Source organism: Onychomys torridus, unplaced genomic scaffold (assembly GCF_903995425.1).
Source record: "Onychomys torridus unplaced genomic scaffold, mOncTor1.1, whole genome shotgun sequence".
In the NCBI taxonomy this organism is placed as follows: Eukaryota; Metazoa; Chordata; class Mammalia; order Rodentia; family Cricetidae; genus Onychomys; species Onychomys torridus.
Window position 1 is genome coordinate 21,742 of NW_023412124.1, and position 6,065 is coordinate 27,806.

Sequence of the window (6,065 nt, forward strand, 5' to 3'; positions counted from 1 at the left end):
CACTGAGCCTTTCCAGGTATTCATCTGAGTGATTAAGATGGATCAATGTCTTGACTAAATTTTAAAACCAAAAATCTCAGCATAGTGGTATGCAAAAGCCAGAGTCCCAAGAGATGAGTCAAGTGTAAATCCTCTCTAACTTATAGTGACATCCCACTGTGAAGTGGTAGCCCATATTCTCTGTATACCTAAAAATTCCAATATTCTAACATTCACAGCTTTAATACTGTTTGATTCACTATAAATGACAACTACATTTAGGAATATGTCATGATTTGTTTATAGCATATATCAGCTCTTGACATGTAAAAATACTTCTTGCCTGGGATCATGATCACAAAGATGAAATAGAATATTTTTTCCATATCTGTTCTCAAATGTGAAAGAAATGGCATAGTCTGATTATTTTCTATATGGACAGTCCAATGAAGAGCCAGTTAAAATGAAACATCAATTAGATCATGGTCTCTCCAAGAGATGTGATTTTGGGAGGCATCTGATACAGATGGGGAAAGTGATTATGATCGTCCAAGATAGGAATGAAAGGTCCATATGTAAGCTAAATGAACAAGGACACAGGAAGCAGCATGAGGTATCATGCACTCCTAAAAACTTGTAAGCACACTTTTGCTGAGTATTCTAGAAAATCCCCTTACTTGTTACTTTTTCCATCATCTCTGTTTCACACAAGGAAATGTGGAAGCACCATCAAGTCTCAGAATTGTACCCTTGAACTACACAATTGGAGATGACTGTGAGGCCAGTCTCCTCCTCACTCTCTCCTTAGCATGTGAGAAAGTTACCAGTGAATACGGGATTTCTTGCAAAATCACCCCAAATAAAACTCACCTGCTGAGATTTGTAGAGTCTAGGAATTTCCCAATGATGACAGATGTTGCCCAGTAAGGTTCTGTAAGCACCACTGCACACCTGAGGTTTTTGTTAGAGACATAATTGGGGGAGTTTCCTGATTTTTGTTCAAAAATATAAAAAAGATTGTATAATTGTGACATGGTATTATTCCATTACCCCCTGTTGGTAATGGAAATAGTAGAATCATATTTTATAAAAGATCAGGGTTCCTGTTAACTTCAACAATAAAAAATAGCCAAGTCCAGAACAAACTGATAGTCTACAGTTGGAGCTCTGTAAATGGGACACCATTTATTTTGAACAGAAATCTAGAGATGATCATTTATAGTCAGGATGAGGCTTATCCTATACTGCATGGTATTCCCAACCATCTACTATGACTGAAACAAATATACTGTGTTGTGAGAAATTGCAAGGACAGAGAAGTTGGAAGCTTGAAAAATCTTTAAAGGTTGATGAGAGTGCATCTAACATAAATAAGATGAGACTTTGCATTTTCCACAGAGTATGCTGGCCGTCTCTAGTTTTGCATGCTTTCTCAGAAGCTAGATACAAGGGCACAGTCTTTGACACAATGGAAAACTTGATCATGAATTCATTTTGAAATTATTGAACAATGTCAAAAATACATATGATGCATGAGCAAACTTTCTGGTCATTTTTATTAAATAAACTCAATTGGATACGGCATTCAAAGCATGGCAGTTTAATGCTCAGTAGTCTTTCAGGGAAAATATTTGGCTTAAGTACTTATAATTCATTATAATTATTTGGTAATATAGTTAACATATTCCCACATGTCTATCTCTATGTTGTTCTTTTTTCTTTCTTGTTTACCTATTGCAGGCACAAGATTTTTTAAAAGATTTATTTTGTAATGATTTTAAATATCAGAGTATATCTGCTAAATCTATGCATCTGTGTGTGTGTGTGTGTATATAACAACTACTCATTTAGATCATAAAGGGGCAATGGATTCCATGGTTTGGTTTTGAGAGACAATTGGCTTTAGACTGGCTTGGAATCAAATGTACAGTGATAACTCTGTTCCATTTCCCAAATACTGATATTGAGGCACGTATTCCAGTATCATTCACCTAGTTTATGTTTTTACATGTATGTTAAATGTAATCATAATTGATATAACTACCAACATAAATCTCTAGTAAAGAGCACATTTTGCAAACATGTTCACTACAAATACACAACACTGGAAATATATTGAAAACTAGGGACATCTGGAAATTGCAGTGAGATTTATTTGTGTCAGCATTACATTTTTGTATACTAAAAAAATAAGATATGCAGCTGGGAGGTGGTGGCGCACGCCTTTAATCCCAGCACATGGGAGACAGAGCCAGGCAGATCTCTGTGAGTTCAAGGCCAGCATGGTCTACCAAGTGAGTTCCAGGAAAGGCACAAAGCTACACAGGGAAACCCTGTCTCAAAAAAACCAAAAAATAAAAAAAAATTCAAAAAAGAATAAGATATGCAATGTATGGAAAATAATTATGAATTTTTAAAATAAATACAATCAGAAAGTTAGTAAGCACAGAATAATATCATTTTGTGCTTATGAGTATTCAAAGAAGAATAACATTCTTGACTTCTAACTCATTTTATATTATCTGACCAATAAGCTTCAAATACAGACATACTTTTTTATTCAGAATGATATTTGCCAGTGAGAATTCATTAAATACAAGTTCAGGAAGATGATTTCTCTCTGATCTTTTGAAGACATTGTCTGTCTACTCATAACAAAATTGTGCAACACTTGGGGATAATGATGCATCCAAGCAGGCCTTCAGTGGAAACCAAGAAGGAGAAATTTCTAAAGCCACAATGACCTTGCCCTTAGTACTATGGTACGCAGGGAGAAAACAACAGGGAGAAACAATAGCATGCTGAATGTCAAGAACTAGACTTCATGTAATGTGTTAGGTAGATATCTGGACAAAAAAACCACAGTGAATCTCCACAGAGCCAGTCAGGCCACGTATCCTAGGACATAGTATAAGCCAGTAACAGAGCACTTGATGCATACCATGATGATGTAGCCATACACAGTTGTGTATTGATATCAACAGAGGGAGGATAAGCTGCTCACCAGACTGCACAGAAAAGAGCTTGTATCAGAGTACAACTAGAAATGAATGTAGTTACGTGCCCCAGAAACCAGAAAGTACCTTATCCTTTTTCCAGAGGCTGTGATTATTAAAGCCATCAGCACAGTCGCTGTTTTGGCCTACACAGTAGAAACAGCTACAGTGAATACAACTGCAAATTTCTGCAGGGTGTAGTAGATGAGTTAGGAGGGTTAATGAAGAGCAAGTGGCACAAAAAACAAAAGATGAGTGACATAAGCAAGATGTAACTGAGTTCCTGGTAGTTGACTTTCACATTGGGAGTGCTTGACAAAGAACCCCAGAACCAGAGCTGAGAATGCATAGAAAACCCAAGTCCATTGAGGAAAGAGCCATGCTCAGGTGGACTTCATAGTTCATCATGATCTCAGCTTCATGATTGCATTGGTTTTGCTCTGTACTGACATACTGTTCCTCTGGACACTTCACACACTGATCCACAACTCAAGAAGAAGAGAAAGTTTGATTAGTGTACATTCAGCTTTGATATTTTCAGGAAATTTCAATTAAGTGTGTTGAAGAAGCATTGCAATATCTGCATTTTGTTGTTGAGGATGTAATTGAGGGATACTGTTGCAATAGCAATCCTTCCTTTCCATAATGCTCATTATCTGTATGTGGAAAAAAACCAAAGAATCATTTTATGTCTATTTAAGGTTATTGATGAGATAGATCATTGTTGGTGTTTTCAGGAAACACAGACTGTGTAGTGTATTTTGGAGGCTATGATAAAATTATTTATATTGCTGTATTCACAGAAGATATATTCATTAACCATAGTTTTGTGGAGTGCATTTTAAAAATCACAGATCACATGCATTCAGTGTCTCCTGAGGTCTCTGTATCTTTTAGGAATGCTGCCTCTATGAGATATAAAGACTATTTTTTAAAACTGGTACAAGATCCTGATATATTTTCAGTTTCAAATTTGCTAGCCAACTGAAATAGATCACATGCATTCAGTGTCTCCTGAGGTCTCTGTATCTTTTAGGAATGCTGCCTCTATGAAATATAAGGACTGTTTCTGTACTGGGACCAGATCTCTGCTATATTTTCTAATTCAAGTTTGCCAGCCCAAATACATTGAAATAAAAACAACACTTAATGGAATCAGTAAGGTGTATATATCTGTATATGTTTACAGCTTTGTGTACATTTAAAGGTACAAAAGGAACTCATGAACTTGAGTGTGATTGTGTTTTTATGGGTGTAAGCAGGAGGAAGAAAGTCAGAAAAATTTTATGAATATAATATCAATATTTGAGAACTGCAAAGAATTAAAAAATAAATAAACACAGCACTAGATGTGTCCTTCTCTGGTATTAGGGACAGCAACTTGCAAGTCCTTTTCATAAGAAGCAGTAACCCTATCACTGGATGTAGGAAACTTTATAAATACTTAGCAATAAAATATCTCTACATATTCATTCCACAACCTTTGGGAGCATAGAGCACCTTCTTCCTCCCCTAACTTTCAACTTATTGAGCCCCAGCTGCTGTTAATGTGCTCTCAGGTGAAGAAAATACTGATAAACAGCATCATAAAGACAATACAAGAGACATTAAGAAGGAATGGCAACACAGAATCTTAGTATTGAGCAATAGTACCCATAAGTTACTATCATCACCATGTTAACTGGAGGAAACCATAGTGTAATTGCTCTGAATCTTTGCACAATTGCAGAGAGGCATGATATGCTTCCAAGATTTAACATATTTTTATTTAGAAGAAGGTTTTTATGGACAGTTGTAATTGGTTAATTTGTTTAAGGGGCTAGGAATTTTGTTCCTAACTCATCACAAAACAATGGGTGACGAACTTTTTAAATGTTTATAATTAAATGTGAAATAAGATTGAGAAGATAACAGTAGTCCCATTTGTCTCATCTCAAATATTAAATCACCACACACAACAAAGACTTCCTCTATATTTTTCTTACATTCTCTACAGTCCATATCCATTGAGAGAGGCTCTTCATCCCACACTCAGCAGATCATTATCACAGTGGCAGTGCAGGTTCCAGAATGCAAGTGCAGTAGATAAGTAGAAAAATTGTATGAGAAGAATTTATACGTAAAACACTGGGTCACTTACCGTGTTCTATTTGCTTCTAAATACTCAATAAGACTTCTTTGTAGCTACTAATGTATTATAAAATGAGCAAAAACAACATTGGAAACCACAGAAAAAAAGGAACACATGGGTCAACACATGTGAAGACAGAATAATGGAGGATGATCTTAGTTTAGAAATGAAATATTCAACTTATCTACTCATGAATAATGATTGGTTGGGAGGTGGAGTGATATGTCTTGTGTAGTATATGAAATGAGGCATACAGGTCACATGTTTTCTCTGAGCTCTTTGAATATTTAAAAAATCAACATTTAATTTGTAAATGAACTGTGGTTCTTTGATGATCTGGACAGTTCTGGAAGAGCAGGATCCAGAAAGTAAAATGATTTGGAGTGATTAAGGTTTTCAAGACAATGGAATCACTGGCTTTGGTTAGATATTCTGTAACTGCCACTGGTATAGTGTATGCCACACTCTGAATGCTGTGTTTAACTCAAATACCCTAAACATGAAGCTGCTTTTCCATGACATGGACTTTGTGATACAATCCCAGTGTGGATCCATGAATTCTTAACTTATGAGTTTCCCTGAACAAATAATTCATGTGTCACTGTGGATAATCTAACAAAACACACTGACATCATTTCTAAAGCTGTTAATACTAACAAAATGCTGAAGCAGTCATTGGAACAAACTTTCCCAAAATGTCATTTTCCCTGGGGCTCTACTTTCCAAAAAGATGAATGATGTCATGAAACTAGCTGAACTATCATACTATATATTTATCATCCAAATTGTATGTCATGGACTATGGAGAGCAGATGAAGAGCCCCAGGGAAGAGAGATTCAGAGTATTCTCAATAGGTGAGGAAACAACTGTACAAATAAAGAAAATGAATCATGATACATAAGTAGCCTCTTATTTGGTCACAGAAATAAAAGCGAGTGGAGATATCTGGGTGCCCATT